Here is a 27,651-nt window from a genome sequence, read left to right on the forward strand (position 1 = left end):
TCACTTTGAATACTGCACAGATCTGGCAGTTGTAGATACTAAAATACATTAAAAAAGAAAAAGAAAAAAGTTCAGAGATGGGCAACTAAAAGAGTACATTGGCTGTATGTACAGGGACAGAAAAGGAACAGATGGGGTTATGATAAGAACATAAAACAAAAATCAAAAGTATTCCAGGCAGAATTTAAAAAAAAATTATAATAATAAGTGAATTACTAGAACACGGGACACCTCTGAAAATTTGATGAAAGGTTAGATTGAAATCTAACATAGGGAAGATGGATCCATGTAAGTCTCCCAGTAGTTATGGTGGGTCCTCATGCAGTAAAATAATGCAAGGATGCACAGAACAACCAGACTGCCACTGAGACAAAGGGGGGGGGGGGGGGAGAGTAAACCACAAAACTCAATACACATAAAAGATTCTCCAACCTCCTATATACAGTATGTTTCATATATATATATATATATATATATATATATATATAAAACAACAACATATATAAAATAGTATAATCCCTTAATGCGCTCTTAGTATACACTACTGAAGTTTTGTTTTCTTTATGTAGTTAGTCGGTTCTAAATTAGCCAAAATCAATACTGTTATATTTCCAAAAAGGGGCAAGCTTCAACACAGAGCGGATCCCTTGTCGATAGAGATCAATAAGAATGAAAATAACAAAGATATCTCTGTGGAGCGCACTTATTTTGTAAACTGATGTAATTAGATTAATTTTACCAGATAATTCATAAAGAGAGGATGACCTTACACATATAAACACCCGTATTTAAAACACATATATCTTTTTATTGTAAGAACAATATAGTTTAAATTCACATTTGCATTAAAATGAAATGATAATGAACATTTCTTTTATATTGAAAATACAGTTGTATGTTTAAACATTATTCATGTAAAAAGGAAATAAAAGAGCTTTCATCCAACGCGTTTCGTCTTATAGCGACTTGTTCAGGGGTGTTTTCTAAATAATAGCTCTCTGTTTTGAAAAGCTGTATCATTCATAAAGGGTAAGGACTTTTAATTGAGCCAATTATTGTGCTAGGAATTGTTTATAAAATAGATTAGAAAACTTGAGGAAGACTCCCATAATATGACGACATTTAGTGGGGTTCCTTATTATAGGCCACCTAGTGAATTATACTCTTCTCCCAAATGTGAATATATTAGTTGTTTATCAAGCCTCGTTAGATTTATATTCCCGCAATTTTTCTAAATGTCTGTAAAGCACAAAAGGAAGGATCCCGCTATGGACTGGATGTAAATAATTCCCTTTTGCTTTTCCAGCAATAGTCCTATAGGTCTGCATGCATAGGGATCCTATAATGGACCCCTATACATGCAGACCTATAGGACTATTGCTGGAAAGCAAAAGGGAATTATTTACTTAATTATTTAATTTCCCTCTGTCGCAGCACCTATAACATGCAGACATTTTCCTGTAGTGGTGGTTTCGGTACTATTAGTGTAACATATCTCATTTATGTAACACCTATAAATAAGAATGGAGACAAGAAGAGTTTAACAGAAAGGAAACAGAATTTAGGTAATTCAGTTGAAATGTATACAGATGTGTCCTCATATATCTTGCCTCGATACGCCACATAGCGTGACATGCCTGGCGTGAGTGAGCTGACAGATCCCGTGCAACTGCATTAGCGGCAGGTGTCTTTTTTTGCTGAAAATGCATCTTATTAGCATCAGTGTACAAATAAAATACATAAGCAGATTCTGCTGATTAAAATGATATTTGGCATGCCTATCTTCTTTGTGCGCCTACGACTGTATCTGCATATGAAATGCTACATTACAGTGATTTCTAGGAAAACACTGTTACGTACAATTCAGTATGCAGATACAGACGGCTCTACCATTAGGCAGCTTTAGGCGGCTGCCTAGGGGCGCCGGTCACTGGTGGACACCACTGAATTTATCTAGCAAAAAACCAAAGGATGTCTCTGTATGCGCTAGGTTGAAGCTTTGCCTAGTGTGCAGAGAGACCTTGCACCGGCCCTGCGCACACGGAATATAGGCATGCCGCATATCATTTTAATCAGCATAAGCTGCTTTGCTTCCTATTCATGAATAAGATGCATTTTTATGAAAAATGGCTAGATGTTAGTGGACACATCTGTAGTTTCTGACTACCTGGATTTTACAGTACATGATCCTGTGTGTTTTTTCCAAACTTTTTTTAGTTTTACTTTTGCACAATATACTACAGACAAAATAGATACAGTATACAGCTTTCCAGACAATCAAAGCTATAACTGCCAAAACGCCATTGTATACTGATTGCCTGCAGACCAATATGCATTGCCTGGAACCTATGTCCATAGAATTCACAGATATCTCTGAACTAGCTCTAACGCATTTTGGGAGAAATGTCACAGTATTCGTCCGGCTGTCACCGCAGCACGTGCTATAGAAATTCCTGAAACCATGTGCAAGTTTTTCTGTGTTAAAGATTTTTTATTTAAATGACATTACAAAATCTGGCATCAGCTGTCACGGGCAATTTCATCCGCCCTCCATGTTTTGTCCATCCGCCTTCCTTGTTGCATCAATGCGTAACTGATGTACGCCTCAGAATTGCACAGAACTTTTCTGCTCTAGGAACATTTCATACTCTATACATTCAAGCATTTTGTGTGTCATCTAACATGCTTCATTTTCTGATTCTCTGTTAGTTGTCACACGAAACGCGTACGGTTCATGAGGATTCTGACAATTTCTGGAGGAGACAGGATATTAAAATGAAATTTTAATTTTATGCTGGAATCAAATTTCAGATTTGTGAGGGCCACTGACACTTTTGTTTTAATATTGTTGGGCCTAATTCCTGTTTGTACACACATGCAATCCCAAGTGTGATTTTGTAGGCTATGGAATTGCTAATGTTAGCAACTGAAATGAAAAGCTGCCCACCGGAACTTCCACAAACTCATTCGCAACTGTGTACACATTCGCAGCCCATACACAAAAATGAGGTACATCGGGTCTAAAGGTCTAAAGGTGGGTAGATATATCTACTAGTAGATATATCTGCAGATCAATTGATCTGCAGATATATCTATGGACGGATCGGGCAGTGTGTTCAGCATACACACTGCCCGATCCGTCGGGGACTGACGTCATGAACTGGGCGGGCGTGCACACAATCACCGCCGGCCACCGCAGCCTGTGTACACCGTACACACGCAGCGACGCGCCAATATATCGGTAGATATATTGTCCGTCGGCTGTGCTGCGCGGCCGACGCGATACGTCTGTGAACGACGGAGCTCACAGACGTATCGGCCGTACACACTGGCCGACGGTCCCGCGATATATCGGCCGTTCAAGAGAACGGCCGATATATCGACCAGTGTGTACAGGCCTTAAGGGCATCTCTATGCAGCTGGCCACAGCAGTAGCGATGCTGGCGCCATGTTCCTCTGCGTGCATGATTGCAGATGAATGCAGATACATGACCTAAAAACAGTCATGACACGCCTGCGTTTTTCCGCCACTCCCCGTTAGCTACCCACAAATAGTCACTTCCTGTCAATCACACTGTGAATGAGTCCTCATTTCGAGTGAGAACCCAAAAGTTCCCTTGGTATGTGCGCACTGTGATCGCAGCACATGCGCAGTTTGCTGATAATTGCTCCGCTGTGGGAACATCAGCCACTGCGTACAAACACGAAGTAGGCGCTGTATTTTAAAAGTATGCAGATTATATTTGTTGCAGAATAAATACTCTGCTGGAAAGCAGGTAAATTGTTTTTATTTTTTTAATTCATTTTGTGCGAGACTGAAAAATTTAGAGCGCGAGTGAATCTGACTAATACACAGGGAGCAGCATGTTTTTCTTCTTTTACATGAAAACGAAACATGGGCCGGGATGTAATGAAGTCCAAGGGGTTTAGCCTTGTACATAATTGCCCCTTTAAAAAATGTCTGAGTTCATATGGCATCCCCCATGGCCGGCGAACTAGGACTTCATTACGTCCTGGTCATAAAGTGTAAACCTACCTTGGAGAAGAAAAAAAAAGAAAACTGTTTGAAGTGCCTTATTTATTATCTTATCACAGGTTGAGTCTCCCATATCCGAAAAGATTGGGACTAGAATTATTTGGGATTGTGGATTTTTCCATATTTTGGAATATTTGCATACAATAATGAGATATGGGAACTAAGTCTAAACACGCGTAACACTGTACTTCTACATCTACTGTCTATGGCCCATATTCAATTCTTAACGATGTGCATCTGCGCATATCACTATGGGTACTCGCTAATTACCTCTATAGGGTGTTAGGTATTGATGGTCAAGAACTGTCATTACGATGGTGTTGCGATGGCACTTTGCGGACACTACTGCAGCAAATACCCCCGTTTCTGTATATAAATGCACGTCTAATCCAGTTCCTCCTTGTAAATGAGCTTGCCAAACGGTAATCACCTAAACAATCTTATTGATTAATAAAATCTCCTATCTGTTGTTCCTCTTATTAGTTTTGATCCTTCTCTTTGAAAACCTTTCCCTCTTTTCAGTGTATATGTGGCCTTAGATTTTAGGCCCACTTGGAAGAGGCTGTTGTATGTCTTATTTCAGTGCTTGCTACTAGTTTGTCATTTGTTAGCACTACATCCGTACATGGCTGCAGAATGTGCTGGCACTTCATCGATACTCAATAATAATAATTATTTTAGGTTAAGCAGACCTCTCAACATTTGCAATACTTGGGGCGAGTCACTCAAAGGCTATGTGTGTGCAATGCCCACGAATCACAATAGATGTTGAAATGCTGGAAACGGTACCCTTCATTACCCCTAAATGGTGTGTTTCAGTTTGCAGCCCCATAGAGGAATTATGGTAGACTGTAAGCGAGGCTGATGTGCACACTGCAAACTCCTGATTGGAGAAATGTGGTAATGGTAGGGATGTGGAGCACAACCTTCTGAAGCTGCCAATGGTTTAGACACTTTGGGTTTTCCAATGAACCCACAGTATATACAATGAGGAAAGAAAAAGAGCCTTGAAGCTCGAAACGCGTTGGAGGCACCCTGGATGTGGATGCAGTTATTCTACCACACTGATCATGTGCCGGCTGTAAGCTTCGGAGCCCAGCTGAGTGTATATCCAGAAATTATACCACAAGTGGCTCCCAACCCATTCACCGGGTAGGACCATTTTCCTCTCAACTAAACCATCGACGTTGATGAATTTCTGCATTATTATAACATCAGGACTGAATATAACTAAGCCCATGCTGGTTCTGATTATCCCTAAGTGACTCTAGATACATCTTGGACTAAGCAAACTTCATTACTATTTGTCTACATGTACCATACATGATGGGGCATATGTAAAGGGTCCATGTTTGTCGGAGGTACGGAATGCCGGCCGATCTCAAATGTTTTTTAAGTGCCAATCATTTGCAAGGCATGGTTTTGTCTTGTAAATGATTGCCCCTTTAAGAAAACGTCTGAGATCGGCTAGGATCCCGCACCTCCAAATTCAGACCCTATTACATATCCCTCATTGTCTGCCTGTTTTATTTGCATATGTTGTATCTGTATATCTTGTATTTTCTTGTAGGCCACCTTTTCGATTGTATTTTATATACTCTTTTGTTGTCACGGCCATTTGCATAATAAATACCCTATTTTCTGTGTAACCACTCAGCGCCTTCAGATATTCCCCATTTTCTTTCCTCATCACTCCTGATTGAAACGCGCCCTTTGTATCTTACCAATACATTCACTGTTCCATAAAAATGGATGATGTCTGACCCAATCAGAGCAAATAATGATCAGGTATGATGGATTTGCACAGTGATTGGCCAATTTGGTTGAACTGTGTAAACTAACCAATCAAAACCAGATTGCCCATGTTATTTAACACCAAGATATTTGCAACCGAATGTGATTTGTGATGCAATAGATTTTAAATTGCCCTGCCCACAGCACGAGTATTACATTTAATGGGAATAAATGCAAATTCTAATTACAACAGTCATTCCATGTTTTGTCATATTGATTCAACACAAGACAATATACATATTTTTCTGCTGCGTTACATACTAATTATGGCCATTAAGAACCCTTCTTTCCATTTTAGTAAATTATATCAAACCTTTACAGCAATGTCTTAAAATAAGGTAAAGATTCCAAATCCATCTATTAGTCCATTTCTACAGGTTCCTACTCGTTACGTCAATGGTAAAATCTATAATTATTTTTTCCTGCTACTATGTAGTATGCTCAGTTTTGCAAAACACCACATTTGCAATTGACGTGTAAAGATAAAATCACTAATTATTCCGATCAACACTATATAATACTAGACATCACAAAACTCCTTATTCAAGGCTAAAAACCTGCACTGTGCTAAATTAGCCTATACATGCATGTTCTGCATGACTAATAACCCTGATGTGTAAACCAATAGTTAAACACTCATCTATGTGTATAATCCACAAACCTTCACAACCATACAGTAAATACAATCTACTTAAGACTTGACTTTTCCATACAGATCCCTTCATCTACAATTGCAAAATTAGCTTTGTTCCTCCCAGTGCAATTCCCACACCTTACTAAAATGTTACATCTGGTTCTATTTTACAGACAGCAGACAATGCTAGCAGACACAAAGGATTGTAAATAATACAAAGTATCCAGGTTTGTTATCACATACAGTATGCAGGAAGATAATACAAGGGCTGTGTGTAAATAGCTGCAACCACTGCAGTCCTGTGTAATGTACTAACTGCAGAAAACCCTATGTAAAAAATAAAAGACAAGACAAATGCATTGTACAGGTGAAGCCTGTTTGCAAGCAGGACATAGAGAATAATCAGAGCTATGTGTAAATACACTAGATGCAACCACTGCAGTCATATGTAATGTACTCAGTGGAGAAACCCTGTGTGTAAAAATAAATTAAAATAAAACCAAGGCAAATGCAATGTATATGTGTAACCTGATTGCAAGTAGGATAGGGCATGACATGCAAAGTACAGTTCTGCTATTTAGGATTAACTTACTATAAGATGCTGCAGAAAAGTAAGAGACAACAAGTATGAGTATAAAGCTGTATATTCTCAGTGTTGCATAGCCCTACGTGCTTAGGCTTTGTGTGGCTTAGTGTGCAATGTGCGTGATGTATGCTGCTGCAACCCCAGCCAGCAGTGTGCTACTGTCCCTGCAGCTGCCAGCACCTTCCCCCTACACACTGTTGTATCACCGACATGATCCACTGTGCAAAGCAGAGAGCTCTGCCTAGCAGGCAAGATGGCGGAATGGAGCAAAGGGAAACTGCAAAGAGAATACACAGAGGCCATGCTGGGGTCTGTGCAGCGCAGCGCAGCAGGGAGCAGAAGGTGCGACAAAAAAGTTGCACTTACCTGCAGTGTCTGCGCTGCGCTTCCCCCAGAGACGCAGTGCGCTGAGTAGGATGAATCCCTCAGAGCTAGGGGGATGCCCAACCCCAGATAATGGCAGCAACAAGGGGGTGGGGGGCAATGCTAGGCACCAGAGCTGGCTGGGAGGAGGGGGGGGTCTGGGGCTGAGCCACAGAGCAGCTACAGAGGAGGAGAGGGCTGGGAGACAGGCTGCAATGCAATGGCTGGCATGGGGAGGAGGAGGAGGGAGGAGGACAGACCTCTCACAAGGAGAGACTACTACAAGGAGGGAGAGGAGGATGAGAGGAGAGGGGTGAGGGAAATCATGGTCTGTGTAAGGCAGACACAAAGGGGAGGCTGTGTGCACAAAGGACAAGGTGAATACTAATGTGATGGCTAAGCACACACACATACAGTCATACACACACACACACACACACACACACACACACACACACACACACACACACACACACACACACACACACACACACACACACACACACACGGGCTGCAGCTGGATCACTGGCTCTTTGTGCAGCAGCTACATACAGGATACTCTGTAGGAGGCAGCACAGCTGTTGCCCTGTGTGTAGCTCCTGGCAAGCTGCAGCTGCTGCAACACTGAGCAATGGGGGAAATAAACGAACACCACGAGTTTATCAGATCAGTAGCACTGCAGCGAGGTGATGGCACTGACTATTTGGGGTACTTGTTAGCTGGCTACATACATCAGATATGACACGTTCATGCCTCGCTCTTCAATTTCCTGAGCTATTTATGGGAGAGAATGAATGCAATTAAAATTGCTGGTTTGCCAAAATAATGCAGGGTAATATTATATGGGAACTGGCATAGTAGAAGGGGTCTCACTTGAGCACATACTGGTACTATGGTCATTCCTGTGGCTGCATTCTTTCACATGTCTGTACAATCAGGTGTCGCAGAGCTGTAATACGAATGTATTATTATTACACAGTGTCAAGACGCAGTCTACTGAACATTGGATTTTCCAGCTGTGAATGGATGGGGATATGGTTATGGGTGCTGGCAACACAGTTCCACCCATTAGGATATTCAATAGGCTCTTCCCCTAGCACTCAGTGGCGGGATGGGCCCTCCGCCTACTTGTTTCTCACTCTGCACCAGGTGTGTATCTAGGGGTCCGAGCAACCCTGGCAAAGTAAGGGACTGACTTGAAATGGGGAAGGCGCGTATGCCAAATAAAGGGCATGGCCACACAACAGTACTTCTAATTCAAATTACACCACACAGTAGTATCCCTTACTCACAGTACACCACACAGTAATGCTGAGGCTGGAATCCCGCCTCCAGACATACCGGCCATAAGTATGCCGGGGACTCCTAGGGTTAGGCCGTGGGGGCGGGGGGTTATTGGGATGGGGTAGGTTTAGGTACCACTGGGGAGGCTAGAGTAGACTGCCGGGTGGGGGGTTGTTAGGGTTAGATTGCGGGGAGGTTAGGGTATAAGGTTAGACACCACCAGGGAGGGTTAGGGTTAGACTGCGGGGGGTTTAGGCTATGGAGAGAGGGGTTCGGTTTATACACCACCAGGGAGGTTTAGGGGCGCCTCCTGATGTCCTTCTCTGTATATAATTATAAAGATCGAGCTGGCACTCACAATCCACTTTGCAGTACTATGCCCGGGTGCCATCAATAAATCATATACAGGTCATGTGGCGGGTGCGGCACTCACATCAGATCATCACAGGCATCTCCTGACAAAATTTATGTAAAAAAATGAAATGTTGACAGCCAGGAGATGCCTGTGATGGTCTGATGTCAGCAAGACCTGTGAGAGCCGTATCCACCACATGAACTATATGTGTGTGTGTGTGTGTGTGTGTGTGTGTGTGTGTGTGTGTGTGTGTGTGTGTGTGTGTGTGTGTGTATATATATATATATATATATAGATAGATATATATATAGATATGTATATATATATATACATACATATATATATATATATATATATACAGGGCTTAAAGTGGTCCTGGAGAGGTGGGGGAACTCACCTCCCCCACGACCCCTCCCACCTAGCGCGCACCGTAGAAAGAGGTGTGGCCTTACAAGGAAGGGGCGTGGCCACACAGAAGTTGCAGTTGGAAAAAAGCGCAGGAGGTGAGTACCCGGGTGGCATGGGGGTTGCCTGGGGTGCACTGTGACTATATTGGAGGGAGAGGGGACAGAGCTAGGGGTAATTTTATTGGAGGGGGCCCCACAATTTAAGTCTAAATACAGCCCTACCTAGGAGGACCCACTAGTTTTTTTAAGTGAGCCTTCTTAACTAATTACATAGAAAAATACGCACTTTAGTATGTAAATGCAATCCTTATATAGAATAGATACATACAGTGTTTTATATGGAATGCATTCAGGATCCCGGCTGTCGTCAGAATCCCGACAGCCGTCAGAATACAGACGATGGCATCCCAAAGAGATCAGGATCCCGACAACGAAATCCCGACAGGATCCTGACAGTCAGTATGAACTGCTGGGTTAGGTTTAGGATGCGGGAGGACGGGTTAGGTTTAGGCACACTCTAGGGGGGTTAGGCTGCAGAGAGTGGGGGGTTAAGGTTAGGCACTAAGGGGAGAGGGTTAGGTTTAGGCTGCGCGGGGGGGGTAGGTTTAGGCACCACCTGGGGGGAGGTTAGGGTTACACTGCAGACGGGGACGGTTAGGGATGCGGGCGTCGTTATACTGACCATATATATATATATATATATATATATATATATATAAAAATAACGTAATCATGGTAATGGTGGTCGGGATCCCGCCGGTCAGTATACTGACACCAGAATCCCGACCGCTGGAAATCCCAACAGTCGGCATGCTGACTAACCGGGACTATTCCCAGTCTTGGGTATCCACATCACCTATAGAGTGGGAAGAGAACCTGTAACGAGCCACCAAGCCCGCTGTTTTGCACTCACACCCCCGCCCCCCAGGCAATCTGGCGCCCAGGATACCGATGTCGGCATGCTGACCGCCGGGGGTCCCAACCATCGGCCACCGGATCCCAATCCATATTATTATATATAAAGCACAGATATACATATACTGTATCACACATGAGACATTATAAACATTAAAGTCTTCAGTCAGTGGCAGGTGCACTCATACCTTTTTCAGAGGCACTGCCCTAATAGACTGAAGCTGCAGGACACGGACCCCATCCCTGATTAGCAGCTGCTAGGTGGTCACCTCTGATAAGCAGCAGCAGACAGCAGCATCACAGTCTTGACGAAAATCCTGCTGGCCGCCGCCGCCTCCTTCACACCTGACGGCAGAGGATGCGCCGCCGCACTGGAAAACTGTGCCACCATTTAGTACAGTATTAATCCCACACCTGGGCTGCCCCTGGCAGGCGGGAAGTGGAGGTGGGACTCCGTGGGAGATGAGGCGTGAGTGGCGGCTGGGGGAGGAGATGCGGCTGGGGGGAGATGTGATGTGAGTGGACCGACCATGGCTGCTATTGAAAAGAAGTGAGGCCGCACTTGGATTGTGAGCCATTCACGGCTCCCGTACCGCCAGCTAATGAGAAGCTGCCACTTGGCAGCTTCTCATTGGCTGGCGGTCCACGAGCCGTGATTGGCTCACGCCCGATTTTAAAAATGCCGCCCCTACTTTTGATTGGTGCTGCAGCCGGTCCGCTAGCCAGGATTGGCTGGCGGCCGCTGCCACCTTTACAATGCAGTGGGGACATGATGCTGTGGCCGGACGGAGGCGGAACTGGTTCCGCCTGCAATTAGAGGTGACGGAACGCAGTTCCGCCCCGTTCCGGCCCACTTTAACCACTATATATATATATATATATATATATATATATAAAAATAAAGGGTGAGAATAGGCGCCTCCTAGTGTAGTATTATGTAAAACAGTGTGCCCAACACCTTCAGTATCACCCCTACAAATTTAAGGTGTACCGTATATGGTGGAATTCCAACCACCTTTCTTAATGGCAAAAATGTCACACTTTCAATATGCAGTGAAATTAGATGTCATCTGTGGTATCCTGGTGGTATTTCTCCCTTGTTTTTACCTCATGTAAGGGAGATAAGAGCAGAAAAGGACCAATGGTGCAATACATTTTTAAAAATAAAAACACATTTATTCAGAACTAGTCCAATGCTAAAAAATTGCCCGTACAATGTAAAAGATTAAAAACAGCTTATCTGTCATTGGTCATCCATACAAGTAAAACACTCAACGCATTTCGTCCGTTGCCCACGGCCTGGACTTCCTCAGGAGTGTGATAGTGTGATTGGTATTTTGCCGTTAAATCCTTTGGGCCACATTAGGGGCATCTGGCTTTTGCGCAGTGATTCAGTAGCGCAATTTTCTTTCCCGTATGGGCCACCAAATGTAATATGGTTACTGAAATAAGGACTCGCAGGCAGGCTTTCCAGTTACAAACAGAGTGTCTTTACTGGCATCATATATATATATATATATATATATACTGTATATAGATGATTGATACTGCGGCTCTTGGAGTCGTTTCAAAAAGTCAAAGTGTATTAAAAAAAAGTTGACATCACATGGTCCAATGTTTCGGGGTCCCTAACCCCTTAGTCAAGGTGTGAGGAAACCTCACACCTTGACAAAGGGGTTAGGGACTCCGAAACGTTGGACCGTGTAATGTCAACTTTTTTTAATACATTTTGACTTTTTGAAACGACTCAGAGTGCCACAGTATCAATCATCTATACTATCTTCCACACTGAGGGCCCCGGGGCACATTACCATCTGTAGAGTGCCGGGCTGACTGTAATATATATATATATATATATATATATATATATCATCCATAACAGCCGGCACTCCTGCAAAAATAAGCAACTGTGCTCCATGCCTGAGTATCACATGAATACATAAATGTCCATAGGAACGGCACTGGAGACTTTCCATATAGCATACGCCCCGCCCTTAGTACCACATGCAATGTGGTACTGAGGACGGGGCGTATGCTCCGAAACATTTAATATGGAATTTTTGACTGAGAGTGAGATAGTGAAACCTTTGTTTTCTGATGGCTCAATGTACACAAACTTTGTTTAATACACAAAGTTATAAAAATATATTTTATTAAATGACCTTCAAGTTGTGTGTATATGGTGTATATGAAACCTAAATGCACTCTGTGATTAGGCTTAGATCCCATCGCTATGATATCTCAGTATGGTATGTAGTTATTCCAAAATACGGAAAAATCCGATATCCAAAATACTTCTGGTCCCAAGCATTTTGTTTAAGGGTTACTCTACCTGTAAATATAAATATATATATATATATATATATATATATACACTGCTCAAAAAAAATAAAGGGAACACTAAAATAACACATCCTAGATATGAATGAATGAAATATTCTTATTAAATACTTTGTTCTTTACATAGTTGAATAGTTGAATGTGCTGACAACAAAATCACACAAAAATGATCAATGGAAATCAAATTTCTTAACCCATGGAGGTCTGGATTTGGAGTCACACTCGAAATGAAAGTGGAAAAACACACTACTAGCTGATCCAACTTTGATGTAATGTCCTTAAAACAAGTCAAAATGAGGCTCAGTAGTGAGTGTGGCCTCCACGTGCCTGTATGACCTCCCTACAACGCCTAGGCATGCTCCTGATGAGGTGGCGGATGGTCTCCTGAGGGATCTCCTGCCAGACCTGGACTAAAGCATCTGCCAACTCCTGGACAGTCTGTGGTGCAATGCGGTGTTGGTCGATGGAGCGAGACATGATGTCCCAGATGTGCTCAATTGGATTCAGGTCTGGGGAACGGGCGGGCCAGTCCATAGCATCAATGCCTTCGTCTTGCAGGAACTGCTGACACACTCCAGCCACTTGAGGTCTAGCATTGTCTTGCATTAGGAGGAACCCAGGGCCAACCGCACCAGCATATGGTCTCACAAGGGGTCTGAGGATCTCATCTCGGTACCTAATGGCAGTCAGGCTACCTCTGGCGAGCACATGGAGGGCTGTGCGGCCCCTCAAAGAAATGCCACCCCACACCATTACTGACCCACTGCCAAACCGGTCATGTTGGAGGATGTTGCAGGCAGCAGAACGTTCTCCTTGGCGTCTCCAGACTCTGTCACATCTGTCACTGTGCTCAGTGAGAACCTGCTTTCATCTGTGAAGAGCACAGGGCGCCAGTGGCGAATTTGCCAATCTTGGTGTTCTCTGGCAAATGCCAAACGTCCTGCACGGTGTTGGGCTGTAAGCACAACCCCCACCTGTGGACGTCAGGCCACCCTCATGGAGTCTGTTTCTGATCGTTTGAGTAGACACATGCACATTTGTGGCTTGCTGGAGGTCATTTTACAGGGCTCTAGCAGTGCTCCTCCTGTTACTCCTTGCACAAAGGCGGAGGTAGCGGTCCTGCTGCTGGGTTGTTGCCCTCCTATGGCCTCCTCCACATCTCCTGATGTACTGGCCTGTCTCCTGGTAGCGCCTCCATGCTCTGGACACTACGCTGACAGACACAGCAAACCTTCTTGCCACAGCTCGCATTGATGTGCCATCCTGGATGAGCTGCACTACATGAGCCACTTGTGTGGGTTGTAGGGAGGTCATACAGGCACGTGGAGGCCACCCTCCAGCTTCAATACAAGGCTTACCATACTCCCAGTTCCTCAGGGTGTGCAGAATCACCAGCGCCCCTGATGAATTGGAGGCCCAGTTAGAAGCCATGACCAACAGATTCCTACAAAGGGGCTACCCAGCAGGCCTTTTGAAGAAAGCCTGTGCAAGGGCCAAATCTAAGAATAGACAGGAACTATTACAGGTCAAAGAGCCTGTGCCCTCTGCCCCCAAAATTGCTTGGGTAAACCAATTTAACACCACTAGCAGAAGGACTAGTAAAAAGGTTAAGCAATTATGGCCCATGATCACGACAGATCCTAATCTACAAAGTTTAAAACATAGTAGAATCATGCCCTGCTACACCCGCAGTTCGAATATTAAAGACCTTGTGGTTAAGAATGATGTCACGGGATTTACAAAGATACGGCCCACGACACATTTTTTGATGCGCAAGGCAGGCTGTTACAAGTGCTTGGGCTGCACCACGTGCAGCTACATGTTGACGGGGGATTCCATCTCACATCCCCACACTGGGAAAAAGATGAAAATCCTAAAACCATTAACATGTAGCTCCATGTTTGTAATTTACGCATTGATATGCCCTTGCAGCTTGTATTACGTGGGTAAGACCCAGTGTCTTTTTAAAGAACGTATGGCCCAACACAGGTCTGCGATTAGGGCAGCATTGGTTTCAGGGAGTAGCGAACAACCTGTGGCACGCCATTTCGCACAGAAGCGCCACAGCCTTGCCTCTGTTCGCTATAAAATAGTGGATCAGGTCCCAGAGTCAGTGCGAGGGGGCAATCGAGCAAAAAAATTGCTGCAATTAGAGGCGAGATGGATCCATAAGTTGGATACGATCCATCCTCGCAGTCTAAATGAATATTTAAGCTTGAGCTGCTTTTTATGATACAGAAGGAGACTCTCTCCTTCCTAGGCTATACATTAAGGTTACAGGTCTGGTGGCCCGGGGTTTGCTTATTCATATGTTTACCCTACAGCGAGCTGTTTATAGTAATGTCAGCAGCATGTGTTCTGATGATGTTTTTAATAATTCTTTTTTTGTTCACTATTTCTCTATTTATTAGTGATGAGTATTTTTCACATATCTCACACATTGCGACAGCAGTGTGTGTCTTAGGCACCATGGGTTTTAACAACTTGATGATTTGTTATATTAATTTTCACGCCTGTGGCCGCTTCGGCACTTGTATTTATATTTATCCTGTTATGTTTTGTTTCTATAGCAACATATCCCCATGACAACGTGTGCTCACTGCTCACGCGTGCCCTCCCCGCGGCCGCGCCGCCCGGCAACGGAATGACGCCAATCGGAAGGGGCGGGTACAGCCAAATCCGGAAGTGCGGGCTCCGTGGACCGGGACGCCGCTGGCCGTGACGGAGGTGGACGAGCCAGGGGACGGTAAGGTATTTAAGTGATGTTTTAGCACGGTTTGTCACTTGTTTTGCTGTGTCCTGAGGAAGGGAGTGCGACTCCCGAAACGTTGACGCACATTAAAGCACGTTTTCCATATTTGTGAAAGTCTCCTGAGTGCCGCCTTCTACTATCTATCTATCTATATATATATCTATATATATATATATATATATACATACAAAATTCACATTGTAGAGGCAGCACCAGTCTCCTCACCCGCAGTGACACCCGGCAACAACTACAGCAGGCAGTAGCGGCAGCCAGTGTTATTTGCGCTGGTGTCTGGCGGCTCCTCATCTGCACTACGGTAAAGAAACTCTTCATAAACTACAGCTCCCGGCAGCCCTTGCTGCTGGAGCTCACAGCAGCAAGGGCTGCTGGTAGCTGTAGTTTATGCAGTTTCTTTATTGTAGTGCTATGTGGAGCCGCCGGACACCAGGGCAAATAACACTGGCTGTCGCTACTGCCTGCTGTAATTGTTGCCAGGTGTCACTGCGGGTGAGGAGCTGCACTGGGAAGGGAGGACTGACCCTGCCTCTACATTGTGAGACTACCCCCTGGCCGCGGGTGGCACTCCCGGGCAGCGCCCCTCCTCGTTTGGCGCCCCTGGCAAGTACCATCCTGGCCAGTGGGTAGATACGCCCCTGCCCTGCATTATCCTTCTCTCCAGTGCAACCCCTTCCCCCCTTCCGTCACTCAGTCACTGACAGTTCTTGTTATTAGGGATAGATATCGATAGTCGTTTTTTCATAAAGATCGATTTTCACTGTTGATATATCACACTTTCCCTGCTTGATCCTGGAGACTTGGGGGCTGATGTATTAAGCCTGGAGAAGTGATAAAGCAGTGATAAGTGCAAGGTGATAACGCACCAGCCAATCAGCTTCACTATGGAAATTGACAGATAGGAGCTGACTGGCTGGTGCGTTATCACCTTGCACTTATCACTGCTTTATCACTTCTCCAGGCTTAATACATCTGCCTTTTGATGTATCAGCAGGATCGATCCCAAAATCACAATGCTGGCAGCAATCTTTCTTGCCTGGTCCCCGGCACCTCTTCTTCTCCCATCTCCTCCATTTATTTATCTGCACATGTGTGACCAGCCCTATCTCCAAAACTGTTCATGTGCAAGAAAATAATAGCGATCCTGGAGAGTTTTCTCTGTATGAAGGCAGAGCCGACCCTAACCAATATGATGCCCTAGGCAAGATTTTGTCTGGTGCCCCCTAGCACCGCCACTAGTTCTGCAGGAGATGCCTGGCATGAGTCAGCAGGCAGCTCTGCTACCGTCGGGCGCTTTCTATTTATGAAAATGCATCTTATTTGCATTACTATGTGGCTAGGATGCACAAGCAGCTTCTGCTGATTAAAATGATATGTTACATGCCTATATTCTGTGTGCAACTGCAGCTATATCTGCATACGAAATGCTAAACTTACAGTGATTTTCAGGAATACACTGCAACGTAGCATTTCATATACAGATACAGCCGCAGTCACACACAGAATATAGGCATGCTGCATATCATTTTAATCAGCAGAAGCTGCTGGTGCCCCTAAGCATACCAAATGCCCTAGGCAATTGCCTAGTTTGCCTATGCCTAAGGCCGGCTCTGTATGAAGGGACCAACTTAACGATGTAACTCGATGTTACCACACATCTCCGATGGTTTGAGATCTGCGCATGCGTTCTGCGACATTGCTGGAGGTGCCCTGGACACCAAAACCTGAAGTGCGCTGGACACAGCAGGGGCAGTGACAGGGATGTTCGACAAAACGGGGGCGTATCACCCCCATTTTGTAGGCGTGCTAAGTCCAGGGTCTGTGTCTTCCGATGCAGATTTACTGGCCTTTACAGCATGATTACACCAGCCAATCCTGAGTAACTGATGGTCTCAGGTGCCAACAGTGGGCGTCTTTTTATTCAAGACACCTCCTGCATATTATCGCACCGCTGCTGCAAAGACGCAGTGGCGGTGCAATTAGCATCCACCTCTGAATCAGCCCACAAATGCAGAGATGGCTGTACTATATAAATTCAAAAGATTGCCATGGAACCACCGGTTGGCCATCCCTAATGGTTATTTTATGTCAGTCTGTTTTATAGAACTCTCACTGTATGTACGGTCTGTTTGGACTTATTGTATTGTTTATTTTCTATTGTAAGTTCCCTGTAAGGTGCTCCAGCCAGTTTTGATGTCATATAAATATAAAATAAGAATAAAAAATACCTACTGTAACACTTCCCAACTTTCTTTCCGATACAATTTTTGGCTTTTAAAACACACAGAATGCCACATGAGTGGATTTATCATGGGTGTAACAGTCAGCATGCAGTGGATCTATATGTGTCATCCATGGTCAGGTGTCAGTACTCAACTTTTTAAGACCCAGAATTCCATGAACTTCTGCAGGCACTCTAAGGGACCAAAAGTGAATTCTGCTGGCCAGCCCTATAAGATAAGATACATTAGTGGAAGGAAGGCATTGGTGGGACATTTAATGGTTTAGAGATTGCTATGTGGTATGTGACATGGGAGATTGATGAGAACATGATGACATGGGAGATTGGTAGACATGCTGACATGGGAGATTGGGGGACATGGTGATATAAGAGATTGATGGGAACAAAATGATATGGAAGATTGGTGGGGACATAATGATTTGGGAGGTTTGTGGGGACATAATGATATAGGAGATTGGTGGACATGGTGATATGAGTTTGGTGGACATGGTGATATGGGAGATTGGTGGTCATAGTTACAAGGGAGATTGATGGGGACAAAATTATATGGGAGACTGGTGGAGACATGATAATATGGGAGATTGGTGGACATGGTGATATGGGTGATTGGTGGACATAGTGATATGAGTTTGGTGGACATGAAACATAGAGACATAGAATGTGACAGCAGATAAGAACAGCTTGGCTCATCTAGTCTGCCCCTTTAACATGGTTATAAGTGAGATTGATGGGGACAAAATGATATGGGAGATTGGTGGACATGGTGATATGAGATTGGCGGACATGGTGATATGGGAGATTGGTGGGCATGGTGATATGGGAGAGTGGTGGACATGGTGATATGGGTGATTGGTGGACATAGTGATATGAGTTTGGTGGACATGATGATATGGGAGATTGGTGGACATGGTGATTTGGGAGATTGATGGACATGGTGATATGGGTGATTGGTGGACACGGTGATATGAGTTTGGAGAACATGAAACATAGAGACATAGAATGTGATGGCAGATAAGAACAACTTGGCTCACCTAGTCTGATTGGTGGACATGGTGATATGAGATTGGTGGAGATGGTGATATGAGATTGGTGGACATGGTTATATGAGATTGGTGGACATGGTTATATGAGATTGGTGGACATGGCGATATGGGAGATTGGTGGACATGGTGATGAGATTGGTGGAGACATAGTAATATGGGAGATTGATGGGGTCATAATTATATGGGAGATTGGTGGACATGAAGATATGCGTATTGATTGGGGACATGTTAATGGGAATTGATAGTGAACTGTACCTGGAAAAGGGGTACTGTAGGTGGAAATGTTTAACATTATTTCTTGTGCACCAGTCATTTTGTGAACATAATTTTGGTATGTTATACTCCCTTTTTTTTTCAATTTTTTTTTTATTGAGACATCATGGAGATCGCATAGTAGGATAAAACGTACATAGAAGTATATACAGTAATACAGAGGGGTTATGACTGGAAATTGTACATCAAGTTCCATTTGTTTTCCTTACAATAAAGACTTTAGCAAAGTGAGTGATCAATCGTTTAGTACACTGATGATATTATACAAAGTATAGGTGACCATGAGGGAAGTCGCCACAATTACTCTCCCCTAGACCAAAGATATAGGTTGGTCCTGTGTATCCAATCTAGTTAGGTACCACGTTGTGTTCTTGAGACTGTTATGAATGTGTAGTCGCGTATTAAGGGGCAAAGTGGAGATATAGGATTCCCAGAGGTTAAAAAAATCGATCCACTTGTTTACCTCTATCTACAATAGCCTCCACCCAGTCCATCCTGAAAATATGATGTAGTTTATTCAAAAATAATGGTATCTGTGGTGGCATACTATCTATCCATCCCTGTAGTATCATCTTTTTTCCTGCCGCACTTAAGGCTATCAGCATTTTCTTACATTCTGATGGCATGCGAAGAGCAGGATCAATGATACCCAGAACTGCCCATTCAGGGGTAAAGGGCACATAGGTTATTAAGTTAGCCTCCGCATATCTCCTAATGAGATGCCAAAAATATTGCACAATCGGACATGCCCACAAGCAATGGAAAGTATCAGCCTAACTCTGGTGGCATTTTGGGCAAGAATGTATTTCCGTCGCTCCCATATGGTAGCGTCGCAATGGGGATAGATAAGTGTTATGATACACATTAAGAAATAATTCAGTAAACATGCTTGCTGGGAGGACCTTTCGGGAGTAAAGTAAGGATTTTTCCATAGTTGGTATTGTCAATACTGGAAAATGAGCTAACCATGTGGACATGCCACCTACCACAGTAGCGTGATCTAATATTTTTCTCAAGAAAGTATAATGTATGGAAATGGCCTTGTGGCTCGGTACAGGGTGTGTTAAGAGGCTATCTAGAGGGTTGCTCCAGTCCCCTTCCGCAAAATGTGTAAGAACATGCCTGACGTAGAATTGTGTTTGCAGAAATGGAAGGGGAGATGAAGCGACCACTGCATGTCTCGATGAAACTTCTGAAAGGGTGAGCAGACGGTGGTCTTCCACAGATACCAGTAAATGAATTGATGTTAAACCATCTTCCCTCCACATTTTGAAGGGGTGGGCAGCCATGCCGTCTAAAAATTCTGGGTTTTTAATTAGGGGTAGGTGTAAGGAATGGTATGGATTCAGTTTCGCACCATGACGCAGTATGTGCCACATTTTCCTAGTAGACCACAGGAGAGGGTTAGACCTAACATGGTCAGGTATTTCCCAGTCATGTTGGTGAAGAAAACACGTCAAAGCTACAGATAGGAATCCCTGTTCGAGGGATGTATTCGTATAGATTGAACTGTTTTGCAAGTGCAGCATGATTATAAACTACTACATCTGGAAAGCTGATACCTCCATTAGATTTAGGTTGAGCAAGTTTACGCAAAGCAATACATGCTCGGCCCCCCTTCCATATAAAGGTTCTAAGAAGTTTGTTAATCTGTTGTGTGTCTTGCTTGGTCAGCAGTATGGGGAGCGTTTGCAATGGGTACAGTATGCATGGTATAGCCACCATTTTTAGCAGGTTAGCCCTGCCTAGATATGACAATGGAAGACGTTCCCATCTCTTAATATCATCAATTAGAGTGTGTATGGCCTTATTTACGTTGAGTTTGTATAGTTCAGAAATATATTGTGGCACCATAATACCCAAATATATAATATATGTGGACACCCAGTGTAGGGGAAAGTGTGAGGTCCAGCTCGGGCACGTCACGTTGCCATATAGCAGTAAAGCTTTAGATTTGTCCATATTAATACTAAAACCCGAAATGTGGCCAAATAATTGAATCTTGTCTAGGATCAAAGTAAGGGAATGTTCAGGGTCAGATATATAAAGGAGGATATCATCAGCGAAAGCGGATAGTTTGATTTCCTGACCACCCACTTTCATACCCCTAAAAACAGACCAATCCTGTAGTGTCCTAAGCAGCGGGTCGAGGGCCAAATTAAATAGCAGCGGCGATAGAGGTCAGCCTTGACTGGTACCCCTTTCTAAAAAGAACCGTTGGCCCCTGATCCCATTAATTAACAGAGAGGCAGATGGATTGTTGTAGATATATCGTATATAGTCAATAAAGCCTGTGTCAAAACCCCTTCTCTCCAACACAGTAAACAAATGTGGCCACAAGACCATATCAAAGGCCTTATTGGCATCGAGGCTAAGAAGCATATTTGAGTCTGTACATGGAGACTGGGACGCCGCCACCGCCGCTAGTGCCATGCAGATTGCTTTAACCGCATGTCTGCCAGTCACAAAACCCATTTGTGTCGTGGTGAGGATATCAGGGAGAATGGATTGAAGCCGTGTCGCCATTATCTTGGCCAATAATTTATAGTCAACATTCAAGAGACTAATTGGCCTGTATGAGGAAAGAAAATTGGTGTCTCTACCAGGTTTAGGAATTAGTGTAATAAACGCTTCATTAAAGAGAGGAGATGGAGAACTCCTCTCATGTATAGCATGAAACAATTCCAATAAGGCGGGGACAATATGGGCCTGTAGCATGCGGTAGTAATCTCCCGACAGGTCATCTGGGCCTGGAGACTTACCATGAGGTAAGTTGGAGATAGCAGTGTTAATTTCCTCCGCCGTTATGTGTCCCACAAGGGCTTCTCTCTGGTCCCTAGTCAGGGGGGGCAGTACCTCATCAGTAAGCAGCTGTGTTTGTATATCAGTATCTATTTGTGTCGATTTAAACAGGGACTGAAAATAGGATTGAAATTGTTCCACTATTTCTTGAGATTTAGTGATAACATGAGCGGACCTGGGGTGGTGTATAGCAGTTATAACGTGCCGTTTTTTGGGAGGTCGGGAAATGACCGTCAGTAATCTGCCAGCCTTATTGCCCCATCTATAGAATTTATTCTTGGTAAAGTCTAGGGAGTGTTTCGCCTGGGTAGCCAAATAAGTTTCAAGCAGACACCTAGTCTGTTTGTATTCAGTGAGGGTAGTCTCCGTTGGATTAGAAGTATATGTTCGAAAGGCCATGGACATGGCTGCTTTTAACTCAGTGTATTCCATTTTGGAATCCCTTTTTTCCGGGTGACATAACTAATAATATGACCCCTCATCACTGCCTTAGAGGCAGGGGTTAAAGTGAGCCGGAACGGGACGGAACTGCGTTCCGTCAGTTCCACCAGGAGACGGAACGCAGTTCCGCCTCCCCCGGCTCACCTAACCCGATGTCCCGGGCGGCGCTGCAGGGAGATACCGGGCGCCCGCTGAGATCGCGTTACCAGCGGGCGCCCGTCTCCCTCTCCGCAGCGGCAGCCGGAGGCAGGAGCTCAGTACTGAGCTCCGGCTTCCGGCTCTGTCAGTGCGCGCTATGGGAGAGACGTCATGACGTCTCTCTCATAGTGCAGAGGAGCGGGCGGCGAGAGAGGACTGCGGCGGGAGCGGGCCGGGCTTGGTAAGTATAGTGCTTCCCCCCCCCCTCTCTCCCTCCTATATGTGTACCACAGGCGTTTCTACTGGGGGCCTTTACTAATGGGGCAAACTACAGAGGGGCAAACTACTGGGGGGCTCTAGTACTGGGGGCAAACTACTGGGGGCCTTTACTACTGGGGCAAACTACATGGGGGGCAAACTACTGGGGGGCTCTAGTACTGGGGGCAAACTACTGGGGGGCTTTACTGCTGGGGCAAACTACAAGGGGCAAACTACTGGGGGGCTCTAGTACTGGGGGCAAACTACTGGGGGCCTTTACTACTGGGGCAAACTACAGAGGGGCAAACTACTGGGGGGCTCTAGTACTGGGGGCAAACTACTGGGGGGCTTTACTGATGGGGCAAACTACAAGGGGCAAAGAACTGGGGGGCTCTAGTACTGGGGGCAAACTACTTGGGGGCTTTACTGCTGGGGCAAACTACAAGGGGCAAAGTACTGGGGGCATTACTACAAGGGGGCAAGCTACAAAGGGGCAAACTACTGGCAGCATTACTACTGGGGGCTAAACTACAAGGGGGCATAATTACAGGAGCTAAACTACTGGGGGTATAACTACAAGGGGGCAAACTACTGGGGACATTACTAACTTTGGCAAACTACATGGGGGCTAAACTACAGGGGCTAAACAACTGGGGGCACAACTGCAGGGGGCATTACCACTGGGGGCTAAACTACATGGGGCAAACTACATGAGGGCAAAACTACTGGGGGCATTACCACTCAGAGGCTAAACTAAAGGGGGGGGGGGAGTAAATTGCTGGGATCATAACTGCAGGGGCATTACCAGTATGGGCATGACTACTGGGGCTAAACTACAGGGGCTAAACGACTAGGGGCAATACTATACAGGGGCATTACCATTAAGGGCATTACTGATGGGGTGCACAGCTAATGAGGGCATTGTAAAGGGGGCACTTCATAAGGGGCACTACTGTTGGGGGCATTGCATAAGGGGCACTACTACTGTGGGCATTGTATAAGGGGTGCTACTGCTGGGGGCATTACTGTATGGGCCGACAAAGAAGCTGCGTTCCCGGTCCGCCCTCCGTCGCTCCGCCCCTACCATCGCCGCCGCACTGGAAGCCCAGGTTCCAGACTCCCAGCTGCAGCGGATCTGGGACCAGGCCGGCTTTATTATCCCTGCCGCTGCATCGAGCTTCTGTGACCGCGGCACTACTAGTTCAAATCTGTCGCTGATTGGCTGCCGGTCCGCAGCAGTTTTGAAATATTAGCGCCGTGGTCACAGGAGCTCGATGCGGCGGCAGGGATAATAAAGCCAGCCTGGTTCCAGATCCACTGCAGCCGCCCTCAGCCTCTTCTGCCGCCCCGCCCTCGGACCTCTGCGCACCCACAGCCTCCTCCTCCGCACTATCTCCGAGGCCCACAGCCTCCTCCACGTCACGCCTACCACAGCCTACTCATCCACAGCACCGCAGACCACCGCCGCTGCTAAACAGGTAATCTAACCTGCTGCCTTTCTCTCTCCCTAGTCCCTACTGTATTCCCCTGCTGTCACTTTCCATGTCCCTGCTGTCACTTTCCATGTCCCTGCTGTCACTCTCCCTGTCACTCTGTCACTCTATAATAGGAATTTCGGCTCATTCTCTGTGCTATAATGTGAATTTTGGCTCATTCTGTGTGCTATAATGTGAATTTCGGCTCATACCGTGTGCTATAATGTGAATTTCGGCTCATACTGTGTGGTGTAATGTGAATTTCGGCTCATACTGTGTGGTGTAATGTGAATTTCGGCTCATACCGTGTGGTGTAATGTGAATTTGGCTCATTCTGTGTGTTGTAATGTGAATTTGGCTCATACTGTGTGGTGTAATATGAATGTGGCTCATACTGTGTGGTATAAATGTGAATTTCGGCTCATACTGTGAGCTATAATGTGAAAGGGGTCCTACTATTGTGGTGCATAATGTGTATAAGGGGTATATGGTGTGGTAAACTACACTGAAGGGCACGCCCACTTTTGCGTGGCCACGCCCCCTTGTCAGGAGTGCGCGCGCCTTCGGCGCGCACATAATTGCACCCTTCAGTTTTCCATACCCCCACTTCAAAATTTCCACTTGGGTACTACTACTGTGGGCATTATTACTATTGTGTGACCACGCCCCTTTCTTTTTGAGACCACACCCCCTTTTTGCTGCGCGCACCTACGGCGCGCGCAATACCTTTATTACATGGGCGCCGTGGGGAGGGGGGTGAGTTCCACCACCTCTCTAGGACCACTTTAAGCACTGCTTAGAGGCATTCCAAAAAATGTCGGGTCTATCCCAGTAGTCAATATTTTCAGCAACGTAATTGGTCCAATGGTATGTGAGATATAGTTTAAAGTCCTCTGAGTCTGCCAGATATTGTGGGAATCGCCAAATACGATCTGTCGAATGTATATGGGGATGGGTTAGTGCCAGAGTGATGGGGGCATGATCAGAGATCAATATGTCAAGTATATCTACCCCGGCAGTCTGGGACATAAAGTCATCGGCGATTAAGAACTTGTCAATACGAGACAACGTTCCATGTGCTAGTGACAAATGGGTGTGCGTCTTGTCGGTTGGGTGTAGCAATCTCCATGGGTCAGAGAGGTCTAAGGAGTCTCAAAATGCCAACAAGTGTCTGCTCTGGGAGTCAGTGGTTCTCCATATAGTCGGTGATCTGTCAACTGTAGGATCGTCCACCATGTTATAGTCTCCACCTACTATCAGGGAATAGTTAGTTCTGCCTAGAAGAATGTCGGTGAAGTCCTGAATAAATGTGTGTGTGTTAACATTCGGGGCGTATAAGTTGACAAGGGTGAATTTAGAATGGAAAAGCTCTATGTCCATTATGATGTATCTGCCTTCGGGATCAATAATTTCTGTCAAAACAGTAACAGGGAGATTTTTTTGGAAAAGTATGGCTACCCCTCTGGCTTTCGTGCGAAAAGGGGCAGCGACACAAGAACCAAGCCATGGAGCCTTCAAAACATTTTCCTCACCCGACAGCTAGTGTGTTTCCTGTAGGAAAATCACATCTGGGTGAAAGCACTTAAGATGCGTAACCACACGTCGTCGCTTGACTGGGGAATTAAGCCCTCCGACATTCCAAGAAATTAATTTTATTGGTTTCGTGGGTATTGCCTCAGATGAGGAAGAAACTGCTGACGGCATAGCTACCCAAGCCCCACAGGGCAGTGAGATATTTGACAGGTAAGCAATAAATATAAGTGGACAGTGGCGGCTCCCCTCCTAACCCAAGGTCCCCAGGATAGCATCGATTTCAACAGCATAAACACCAGTGTAACATAAAATGCATAGCACAGTCTAAGTTAGGGGTGGGCAAAATACGGCCCGCGGGCCGGATACGGCCCGCAAACGGATCCTGGCCGGCCCGCTGCCTCCCACCACTGTGCAATGACAAGCGGCCCGAGTGGCTGCTTGTCATTGCACTACAAAAGCTACAAGCCGCGGTGACCGCCGCTACGTCAGGTCACTGGTGCAGCCGATGGAGTTGGGGGTGGAGCCAAAAGCAGGACGCCGAAGCGGGAGGTTTGAATGCAGCTGCTGCATTGACTGCCGTTGTGGACTGGAGGACTGGTTTATATCGCTAAGGTACCATGGCTGTGGGCTGTCCGTGTTTGAATGGCTGGCGGGTGGCAGCGGGGTAGGGGTGCTAGATCTGCCCAGTATTAAGGGGGGCGGGGCTGCTGAATGTGCTGAGGGAGGAAGGGAGAGCTGGTAAGTATGCCCAAGGAGGGAAGGGAGGGGGGAAGGAGCTGGTAACATTGCCCAAGGAGTAGGGAGGGAGGGAGGGTGAAGGATCTGGTGACTCTGCCTAAGTAGGGAGGGTGGGATTGGGGAAGGAGCTGGTAACTGCCCAAGGATGGAGGGAGGGAGAGAGGGGAGCTGCTAATATTCTGGATGTTGTTTATTTGTTTTCATCACTTTTTTTTAAAATTCTAATTACTTGCTTATGAGGGATTCTGTCCTTAAATGAAGGCTCTTCTGTTTATTTTATTTAGCCATTTCTCTTTATTTTTGCCTGTCCCCATTATTAATAATTATATAATGCATATGGGGTGGGAGTGGGGGGTGAGGGGACGACGACACACGTATATGGGTGAGGGAGGTGCTGGAATTACAGCAGAAACATTATATTTTGTGTACGGCCCTCACATATTCGCTGTAAAGTGTTAAGTGGCCCCCTAGCTAAAATAATTGCCCACCCCTGGTCTAAGTAATTGAGATATCAATAGTGAACCATAATGACTCATAACTCTATTTTCTAACATTTTCCTAACAACCAAATCTACGGTGGGCACCAACTAGACCTAGTGGTGCGCACACTGAACACTAATAAAATAGTTACAAAATTAGTAAAAATGGATATTTATAGTAAATTAGTTTCAACTAGCATAAAAAGAAAAAGAAAAAAGAAATATAAGGTAGGTTAACACACATTCGCCTGAGGCGGGGGTACCCGAACCATTTAACCCACAGTACCCCACCACCTGATATCCTAATTAATAGGGGACCTGTATGGGGATCTATGAGTCAGAAAGTGAGATCTCGCCACCTCCAGGTCTGTGTAAAACATTTGACCTCCATTCTCCGAAACCTGCAGTTTGGCTGAGTACAGCATGGCGAATCGGATATTTTTACTATGTAAATAGGAACAAACGTCAGAAAATTCCTTTAGTTTCTGAGCCACAGCTGCCGAGAAGTGCTGAAATATCAAGATCTTGTGGCTCTTGACTTACAATTCTCTAGTTTTACGGTAAGCTGTGAGAATTTGCTCCTTGGCCCTGTAGTTTAAGTAGCGGGTGATGACTGGCCGGGAATGCTTCCGTGTCCCGTCTTGCATCGCTCCCAGCCTATGAGCTCTTTCGATATGTGGGAGTTCTATATCATCTATTATTCCCAACGAGGCTGGGAGGTCTACAGAAAGATAGGAGGAGAGGGCTG

The 27,651-nt window shown here is 45.3% G+C and overlaps 1 protein-coding gene across 6 annotated transcripts in view; it reads right to left on the reverse strand.

Annotated features, from left to right (window-relative positions):
• The window catches only part of MSANTD4 (Myb/SANT DNA binding domain containing 4 with coiled-coils), a 69,222-nt gene that overhangs the window by 36,057 nt on the left and 5,514 nt on the right, over positions 1-27,651 (reverse strand). For 2 of the 6 annotated variants that reach the window (XR_010202697.1, XM_063951561.1), the window contains exon 1: positions 7,417-7,884. The exons of 1 other annotated variant lie outside the window; for it this stretch is intronic. The gene's annotated coding sequence lies outside the window, so the exon portion shown is untranslated. 3 more of the 6 variants (XM_063951560.1, XM_063951557.1, XM_063951559.1) reach the window with 3 other exon arrangements.

The sequence above is a fragment of the Pseudophryne corroboree genome, chromosome 2, assembly GCF_028390025.1.
Source record: "Pseudophryne corroboree isolate aPseCor3 chromosome 2, aPseCor3.hap2, whole genome shotgun sequence".
Classification (NCBI taxonomy): domain Eukaryota; kingdom Metazoa; phylum Chordata; class Amphibia; order Anura; family Myobatrachidae; genus Pseudophryne; species Pseudophryne corroboree.